The sequence below is a fragment of the Lithobates pipiens genome, unplaced genomic scaffold (assembly GCF_037356315.1).
Source record: "Lithobates pipiens isolate NorthernLeopardFrog02 unplaced genomic scaffold, aLitPip1_a1.2 Scaffold_28, whole genome shotgun sequence".
In the NCBI taxonomy this organism is placed as follows: Eukaryota; Metazoa; Chordata; class Amphibia; order Anura; family Ranidae; genus Lithobates; species Lithobates pipiens.
In genome coordinates this window covers 82,404,290-82,414,282 of record NW_027507789.1, presented here as the reverse complement: position 1 = coordinate 82,414,282, position 9,993 = coordinate 82,404,290, and the positions used below count along the sequence as shown (strand labels likewise).

General features: G+C 47.5%; 4 pseudogenes; all 4 read left to right on the top strand.

Annotated features, from left to right (window-relative positions):
* Window positions 1-2,638: 2,638 nt before the first annotated feature.
* Window positions 2,639-2,757, top strand: LOC143936682 (5S ribosomal RNA; annotated as a pseudogene).
* Window positions 2,758-3,451: 694 nt separating this feature from the next.
* On the top strand, window positions 3,452-3,570 carry LOC143936430 (5S ribosomal RNA; annotated as a pseudogene).
* Window positions 3,571-6,844: 3,274 nt separating this feature from the next.
* LOC143937496 (5S ribosomal RNA) lies at window positions 6,845-6,963 on the top strand (annotated as a pseudogene).
* A 328-nt stretch (window positions 6,964-7,291) lies between these two features.
* On the top strand, window positions 7,292-7,410 carry LOC143937241 (5S ribosomal RNA; annotated as a pseudogene).
* Window positions 7,411-9,993: the final 2,583 nt, after the last annotated feature.

The window sequence follows — 9,993 nt, the reverse complement described above, 5'->3', positions numbered from 1 at the left end:
ATATACACCAGTATGTTTACACTAGCCGGTCTTCTGCATACAATAGCCTGTCTTCGATATACACTAGCCTATGTTCTGAATACACTAGCCCGTCTTCTGTCTTCTGTATGCCCTAGCCTGTCTTCTGTATACATTAGTCTCTCTGTATAAACTAGCATCTCTGTATACCCCAAACTGTCTTCTGTAAAAACGTGTCTCTCTTTATAGCCTGTCTAGCCTTTCTTCTGTACACACTAGCTTCTCTGTATACACTAACCAGGCTTCTATATACAATAGCTTCACTCTATGCACTAGCCTCTCTGTATAATCTAGCCTCTCTATATAACCTAGATAGTGTTCTGCATCTCCGTAGTGGTAGCCTCTCCGTAGAAGCCAGCCTTTATTCTGTATTCACTAGCCTTTCTTCTGTATGCTGTAGTCTTCTATATATACTAGCTTCTCTGTACACCCTTGCATCTCTGTAATACACTAAACCCTCTGTATACCACAGCCTGTCTTCTGTATACACTAGACTGTAAACACTAGCTAGAATACACCAGCCTGTCTTCTGTACCCACTAGAATCTCTGTATACACTACCCAGTCTTCTGTATACACTGTCAGCTTGGATGTATACCCAAGCCTGTCTTCTGTATACACTAGTCTCTCTAGATGCACGGTCCTATCTGTATACACTCGACTCTCTCTATACACTAACCTCTCTATATACACTAACATCTTTGTATATACTAGCCTCTCTTTAAATTAGCCTCTCTGTGTACCCCAGCCTCATTGTTTACTCTAGCATCTCTGTATACTCAAGCCTATCTGCTTACACGAGTCTGTATTCTGTATTCACTAGCCTGTATTCACTAGCCTTATATATACTAGCTTCTCGCTTCTCTGTACACCCTTGCATCTCTGTACACTAGACTCTCTGAATACACTAAACCCTCAGTATACCACAGCCTGTCTTCTGTATACATTAGACTGTAAAAACTAGCTAGAATACACCAGCCTGTCTTCTTTACCCAATAGACTCTCTGTATGCACTACTCAGTCTTCTGTATACACTGTCAGCTTTGATGTATACCCAAGCCTGTCTTCTGTATACACTAGTTTCTCTATATGCACTGTCCTTTCTGTATACTCTCGACCCTCTCTATACATTAACCTCTCTATATACACTAACATCTTTGTATATACTAGCCTCTCTTTAAATTAGCCTCTCTGTGTACCCCAGCCTCACTGTTTACTCTAGCATCTCTGTATACTCAAGCCTATCTACATACACGAGTCTTCTGTATTGTGTATTAACTAGCCTTTCTTCTGTATGCTGTAGTCTTCTATATATACCAGCTTCTCTGTACACTCTTGCATCTCTGTAAACACTGTGTAAACTAGCCAGTCTTATGTATACACTCGCCGACTGTATACACTAGACTCTCTGAATACACTAAACTCTCTGTATACCACAGCCTGTCTTCTGTATACACTAGACTGTAAAAACTAGCTAGAATACACCAGCCTGTCTTCTGTACCCACTAGACTCTCTGTATACACTACCCAGTCTTCTGTATAGAATGTCAGCTTTCATGTATACCCTTTCTGTATACACTAGCTTCTCTATATGCACTGTCCTTTCTGTATACACTCGACTCTCTCTATACACTAACCTCTCTATATACACTAACATCTTTGTATTTGTCTTTAAACTAGACTCTCTGTGTACCCCAGCCTCACTGTTTACTCTAGCATCTCTGTATACTCAAGCCTATCTACATACACGAAACCTGTATTCTGTATTCACTAGCCTTTCTTCTGTATGCTGTAGTCTTCTATATATACCAGCTTCTCTGTACACCCTAGCACTGTAACAGTACTAGGTTCCTGTATTACAGAAACAGAACACCAGCAATAAGGTGTATACTGTGCAGGAGGCACACAACACCGACTCTAACTTCTGCACTGCAGATGCATGTATTGCAGAAATTGAACACCAGTAATAATATGTGTACTGTGCAGGAGGCACATAACACCCACTGTAACAGTGCTAGGTTCCCAAGCAGTAAAGGCACTGTCCCTGCCTATAGTCCTCTTTCCCTGACCACCGCAACACACTATACAAGGCCGCCGCGCTGGCGGCCTTATATAGTGTGGGGTGTGTACTAAACCCCCCTGAGCTATAATTGGCCACAGGAATCCTGCCTGTGGTGAATTGTGGCTCTCTTCACAGAGGATGTCACATCTGTTCTTATTATATAGAACCTATTATGCTCCTCGTAAACTTTTTCAGTTTGGCCGAACGGCCGGACGCAAGTTGCCCCCGGTGCGGGAACATGGGGGGAGACATGATGCACATGTTTTGGAGATGCCCGAAGTTGATCCGCTACTGGACAGAGGTGACAGGAACCATTGATCGGGTGGTTGGAACCTCCACCAGGATGGAGGCGAAGTATTGTCTCCTGGGATTAGTTGAAGGAGTTGGAAACCCGGGAAGTAGCCAGATGGCAGTTCTGAGATGCCTATTTCAGGCAAGGAAACTGATTGCTCAACCCTGCTTAGCCTCCAATGTTGGCAATGACTTGGTTTTTTTCGCTTGTTTCCCAAGATGACCATGTTGGCGTTTGTCAAGATGGTTGAGAGTGCCCGAAGAGATCGCCTATGGCCCCATCACGTTGAAAGTGCCTGATCTTGTCTGATCTCGGAGGCTAAGCATTGTCGGGCCTGATTAGTAACTGGATGGGAGACCAACTGGGAATACCAGGTGCCGTAGGATTCTTTTTATGTTGTTGGCGTTGACATGGTTTATTTTTTCCGCTTGTTTCCCAAGGTGATCATCTTGGCATTTGTCAAGAGGGCTGAGAGAGCCCAAAGAAATCTATTACGGCCACATCCCCCTGAAAGCGCCCGATCTCATCTGATCTCAGAGGCTAAGCAGGGTCCGGCCTGGATAGTACCTAATTAAAGGTGCCGTAGGAATCTTTTTATATTAATGGCTTTGACCTGTTTTTCTTTCGCTTGTTTCCCAAGGTGACCATTTTAGCATCAGTCAAGAGTTTTGAGTATGTCCCAAAGCGTTCGCCTGAGGTCACATCACCCTGAAAGCGCCCAATCTCAGAGGCTAAGCAGGGTCTGGGTCAGATGGGAGACCGGCAGGGTCTATGTTGTTGGCGTTGACCTTTTTTTTTTCACTTGTTTCCCAAGATAACCATCTTGGTATTTGTCAAGAGGGTTGAGAGTGTCTAAATAGAACACATATGGCCACATCACCCTGAAAGCGCACAATCTCATTGATCTCGGAGGCCTAGCAGTGTACGGCCTGGTTAATACCTGTATGGGAGACCATCTGTGAATACCAGGTGCCGTAGGCTTCTTTTTATGTTGTTGGCGTTTACCTGTTTATTTTCGCTTGTTTCCCAAGGTGACCATCTTGGCGCTTAACAAGAGGGTTGAGAGTGCCCAAAGAGATCACCTACGGCCCCATCACCCTGAAAGCGCCCAATCTCATCTGATCTCAGAGGCTAAACAGTGTCGGGCCTGGTTAGTACCTGGATGGGAGACCGCCTGGAAATACCAGGTGCCATAGGCTTCTTTTTTTGTTGTTGGCTTTGACCTGTTTTTTTTCCCTTGTTTCCCAAGGTGACCATCTTGGCATTTGTCAAGAGGGTTGAGAGTGCACAAAGAAATTGCCTATGGGCACAACACCCTGAAAGCGCCCAATCTCGTTTGGTCTCAGAGGCTAAGCAGGGTTGGGCCTGGTTTGTACCTGGATGGGAGACCGCCTGGGTTTTCCAGATGCCGCAGGCTTCTTTTTATGTTGTTGGCGTTGACTTGTTTTTTTTGTTTGTTTCCCAAGGTGACCATCTTGGCGTTTGTCAAGAGGGTTGAGCGTGCATTTGATCTCAGAGGCTAAGCAGGGTTGGGACATGCTTAGTACCTGTATGGGAGACCGCCTGGGATTTCTCAATGCCATAGGCTTTAGTTTTAAGCTGTTGGCATTGACTTATTTTTTTTATTTTTATTATTCTTTTATTAAGTAGAACAACATAAATATAACAGTCAACCATACAGCATGACCCAGGGTCACAATTACATGCTAACAAAAAATAGGCAGCCAAATAACTCTGGGTTCTCAGAGGGGAGTCCTACAGTTTCATGCAGAAAATAGAGAAACCCCACCTCCGACATGTAGTACAGTATAACTAGTGCAGCTCCGTTCGGACAAATGTAATCATGGAGAACAACTGGGACCACAGCGAGCCAGCTTATCATGACCTACGTGAACCAGAGTAAAATATGAGCCGGTCATGTCCAGAACCCTGGGGTTCTTCTGGGTCCTGAAGGCTAGTAAGGAGACAAGGCATAGTTAAAGGGAGGACGGGGGAAGAAGAGAGTGCAAAGACGGAGAGAGAGGAGGTGGGGGGATGGCGGCGGGGAAAAAAAGAAAAATAAAGACAAAAAGGGAGGGGGGAATGCCACCCAGGGCAGACATGGCCTACGTAGGTAAACGTTAGATGTTCAGTCGTTTTCTGGGACGGGGGCACTGCTCACCTCCCGAATGTAGTCTCGAGTACCAGTAAAATACCTCCAGGGCCTCCATGTAACACTAAATGCCTCTTCAGTGTTGTGAAGGGTGGCGGTCAATTCTTCCATCCGGAGAATATGATTGACTTTGGAATACCACAGCACCTTGGATGGGGGCTGAGGCTGCCTCCACAGTGCGGGAATGCAGGCCCGGGCGGCATTCAGGAGTTGCATCGTGAGGTTTTTTTTGTATTTTCGAACAGGCTGTTCGGTCAAGTGTAGAAGGCACGCTACTGGGAACCCAAAAGTTCCTCAAGGTCGGGCATGCCCAGAAAAGGTGTCCCATGGTCCCCATATCTGAATTTCACCTCCAACAAACATCCGGGATCGATCTATCCATTTTATTCAGAAGGTATGGGACTCTATACCAGCGTGAGACTATCTTGTATCTTGATATTGGTTTGCGATGGAAGCTTTATGTACTAAGGTCAGGATCTTCCCTATCTGTTGTGGGGTAAATGTGATGCCTAAGTCCCTCTCCCATTTGTGGATAAATGGTGGGGGTCGACTCCTTCTCCTGACTACTCAATAGGTTGTACAGGAGGGAGAGGGTGTGTCGCACAGGTTCCCTTTTGTGACAGATGGATTTATAGGGTGTCAGGTCTCTAGGAGTGTAGGGGGCCCTTTGTATGGCCAGAAGAAAGTGACGAAGTTGATAAGGACTAAACAAGTCAAGCGGAGGGTCAGAAAGCTCGGCGACAGTTTGCGTGGTCGGGAGCCCTCCCGTGGGCCACACCTCTCCCAGACGCTGTTTCCCCACCACTGTCAACTGTCGCAGTTTCTTGTTGGTAAATCCCGGTGGGAAGTCTGGATTACCTATAACCGGAGTCATTGGTGATGGCAGGGGAGCAATGTGTGTGCAGCGGAACAACCTCCGCACAACAGCCAACGTAGCTCCCACTACGGGGTGACCTCTGAGGTCTTTTGGTAGGGAGGACAGGAGCCACGGGGAGGTCAATAGGAGAATGGAACCATCCTCAATCTCCATCTCCACCCACTGCTTGTGTGGGCCATTACAATGCCAATCAACGACTCTCGCTAGCAGAGTCACTCTGTAGTATTGTCTGAGATCTGGGAGACCCAGACCCCCCTTGTCCTTTGGTCTGGCAAGCAATTGCAAACGGGCTCTGGGCGGTTTGCGCGCCCAAATAAAGTCCCGGAGCAGCACCTGCAGTTGTCTGAAAAAAATTGGGGGTGACCGGATCGGTAATGTCTGGAACATGTATAAGATCCGAGGGAGGGCCATCATTTTGAATGCATTACAGCGCCCGAACCAGGTCAGTGTTAAAGCATGCCAGTTTCCCAAATCAGATTTCAGTCTATCCAGGAGAGGGACAAAATTAAGCAGGTACAATTGCGCTAAATCCGCTGCGATGTCAACGCCCAGTTAACGTATAGATTTTTCAGCCCAGTAGAATGGAAAAGCGGACCGGAGCCTCTTGGCCTCACCATCCGGGACCGATATATTCAATACAGCCGACTTGGTGCAATTGTTTTTATAGTTTGATAGGCTGCCGTGTCGCTGTAGAGACGCAAGTATTTTGGGAAGCAAAATGTGTGGATTGGAGACGGAAAAAATTAGATCGTCAGCGTACGCCGCAATTTTGTGGTGTGCCGAGGGTTTGGATATGCCAGTAATATTCGGGTCATTCCGAACGTGACACATAAGTGGTTCCAGTGTCAGAATTAAAATTAGGGGAGACAGAGGGCACCCCTGCCTTGTCCCATTAGTGATGGGGAAAGAGTCCGAGCACCCCTCGGTCACCCGTACCGCTGCCGACGGCGTGGAGTAAAGCGACATTACCCAGCTCATCATGTTGGGGCTAAGACCTATATGTTCCAGGGTGGCCTGCATAAAGTGCCAGGCCACCCTGTCAAAGGCATTCTCCGCGTCCGTTGACAACATAAGCAAGGGCCTTCCCTGTACATGCGCCGCATGGATTAAATTGAGGACTCGGGCCGTATTGTCTCTAGCTTCCGACTTATTTATATTTTTTTGCTTGTTTCCCAAGGTGACCATCTTGGCGTTTGTCAAGAGGGTTGAAAGTGCCTGAAGAGATTGCCTGCGGGCACATCACCCTGAAAGCACCCGATCTCGTTTGATGTTGGAGGCTAATAGAGTCGGGCCTTGTTAGTACCTGGATGGGAGACCGCCTGGGAATACCAGGTGTCGTAGACTTCTTTTTATGTTGTTGGCGTTGACCTGTTTTTTTTTCGCTTATTTCCCAAAGTGACCATCTTGGTGTTTGTCAAGAGGGTTGAGAGTGCCTGAAGAGATTGCCTATGGCCACATCACTCTGAAAGCACCCAATCTCGTCTGATCTTGGAGGCTAAGAAGAGTCGGGCCTGGTTAGTACCTGGATGGGAGACCACCTGGGATTACCAGTTATTGTAGGCTTCTTTTTATGTTGTTGGCGTTGATTCGTTTTCTTTTTTTTGCTTGTTTCCCAAGGTGACCATCTTGGCATTTGTCAAGAGGGTTGAGAGTGCCCAAAGTGATCGCTTACAGCAGCATCACCCTGAAAGAGCCCTATCTCTTCTCTTCTCTTCTCTGAGGCTAAGAAGGGTTGGGCCTAGTTAGTACCTGGATGGGAGATGGCGTTGGAATACCAGGTGCCGTATTCTTCTTTTTATGTTGTTGACATTGACCTGTTTTTTTTTTCACTTGTTTCCCAAGGTGACCATCTTGGCATTTGTCAAGAGGGTTGAGAGTGCCCGAAGAGATCACCTATGGCCCCATCACCCTGAAAACGCCCAATCTCGTCTGATCTCGGATGCTAAACAGTGTCGGGCCTGGTTAGTACCTGGATGGGCGACCGCCTGGGAATACCAGGTGCCATAGGCTTCTGTTTTTTTTATTTTTTATTTAGTAGTATGCGACATACAATGCAAAGGCAACTTCACAGAATGTGTGATACAAATAGTTACAAACAAATGATCATATTGCATGGATATCAGAGCCAATGGTAAGAAGTCTGAGGAGAATAGCACGTGTACAGCTTTGCGGTCATATCAAGATGAGATTAAAGCTCCATCTCGTTGGGATCCTCTACCACTTAAATTATTATTGATACTAGCCCTGCTATCCTCGAAGAGTTTAGATATCCATAGATAGGGGAAGAGTATTGTGTAGTAGTCAAATGGGGTCGGAACATACCATTTTCTTTTCCCTTTTTTGAGTTAAGAAGGGAAATAGTAGAACTGAAAGGAGGGAGAAGGGGAAAGAGAAGATTGGGGAAGGAAATGGCAGAAAAGGAAAAGAAGGGGTAAGGGGGTGTCGTGGGTAGAGTGGATAGGGTGGGGTCCCCTCCCAGGGAGCAAGAGATGCCCTCGGCTCACCAGCTCATCAGCTGTCCAACGTTTGGAACAGCGATCTCCAACGATCACCATGAGCTTACTATGTCTCGCGGAGGTATTCCTCCGAAAAGCGAAACTGGGTCCAGTAGAACCATCAGTTCCCATGCTCCTCCGTTTTATCCCTCATTGTGGCAGTCGGGTCTTCCATTCGTTCAATATCATTTACCCTTGCGAACCACTGGGTCACCATTGGAGCAGATTGCTCTTTCCACGACTTGGGATGCAGGCCCTAGCTGCATTGAGGAGATGTTTATGATAACGCTTATGATAACGCTTTCTCGACATAGGAGTTAGATTGAGAAGAACTGCTGCGGGATCATTGGCTAAGGAAATGTCTGTGAACTTGTGGATGAGTCTCAGGACAGGCTGCCAGAATGTTTGTAATTTAGGGCATTCCCAGAAAATGTGGAGAATGGTGCCAGTCTGTTGCCCACAGTGACAGCAGAGGTCAGATTGACCGGGGAATATTTTGGCCAACACCACCGGTGTACGATACCAGCGTGTGATCAGCTTATATGAGATCTCCTGATATTTACTGCAGAGTGACGACTTATGGGTGAAAAAGAGTATTCTGTCCTTCTGTGGTTTGGAGAATGTAGTTTGTAAGTCCCTTTTCCATTTAGCTAGGAAGGGTGGATCCGTGGAGGATTGTGCGTCTGTCAGGATTTGGTAGGACCTAGAGAGGGAACCACGAATTGGGCCATCATCCAGGCAAAGTTCCTCGAAGGGGTGGAATTGTCTAGAGAAGAACGAATGGTTAGGTAGTGATCCGAGGAAATGGATTAGCTGTCTAGCTCTCCAGCTATCCAATGCAACAGGTACTTGCTCTAGCAGTATGGTCCCCGTGGGAATCAAGCCCGTGGGTCCAAGAAATAGGGCTGCTCTCAGAAGCCCTTTCGGGGCTTGCCTGGTAAAGGCCTGGTCAGACAGGCCCGGAGGGAATCTAGGATGTCCAATAATTGGGGTCATAGGAGAAGGGAAGTTAGTCAGGTGGGAAAGGTGAAAAAAACTATCCATCTCGGCGAGCGAGGGGCCAATTAACGGGTGAGTAGTCACACAGGGCTCCAATGGCCTCCCCGCCCAAGGCAGACCAGCCAGTGGAACCCGTGCCATCTCCTGCTCTAGCTTGACCCATAGCTTCAGTTCCCCATGCCGGTGTCTTATCACATATGGTCCCCCATCGGATAGTGTCCGCTGTGTACTGCGTATGCGCAGTACACAGCAACACAGATTCCGAAAATTGCCGAGCATGAACGGCGCCTGCGCACTGAGTCCAGGTTCTATCCCCACTATCCAAGTGGACATAGAGTAAGAATATAAAAGAGCCGAGCGCAGCGAGGCCGAGCCCGAAGCGTGGCGAGCGAAGCTCACCTGCGAGGGGCCCTCTAATATTCACAACCCTATGTCCGCTTGGATGGTGGGGCTACCACCTCCACTCACCGCGCAGGCACCGTTCAGCTTCGGAGATTTTCCGAAGCTTCGTCTGCTCCGTACTGCGCATGCGCAGTACGGCGCGGACACTATATCATGGCCGGACAGTATATGGCAGAACACCGGCACCAGTCAACCACCGGTGTCATGTGCATCGCTGTGTAATATAGAGCAGGGTCCGGGAAGCCAATACCTCCCCGCAATTTCGGTCGCAATAGCATTGCCCTACCAATACGCATATGTTTTCCGCGCTAGAGGAACTTGATAAAGATTGAGCGAACCGCATGAAAGAAAGTCTGGGGTATTTTGATAGGTAAGGCTTGTAGTAGATACAGAAGTCGTGGAATCGCGTTCATCTTCAACACATTACAGCGTCCGAACCATGACAGAGCTAGTGGGTCCCATCTTTTAAGGTCCGCTGTAAGCCCATAGGCTTCTTTTTATGTTGTTGGCTTTGACCTGTTTTTTTTTTGATTGTTTCTCAAGGTGAGCATCTTGGCGTTTGTCAAGAGGGTTGGGCGTGTCTTGAGGAGAACGCTTACGGCCACATCAACCTGAAAGCACCCGATCTCGTCTGTTTTCAGAGGCTAAGCAGCGTCAGGCCTGGTTAGTACCTGGATGGGAGACTCCCTGGGAAGAC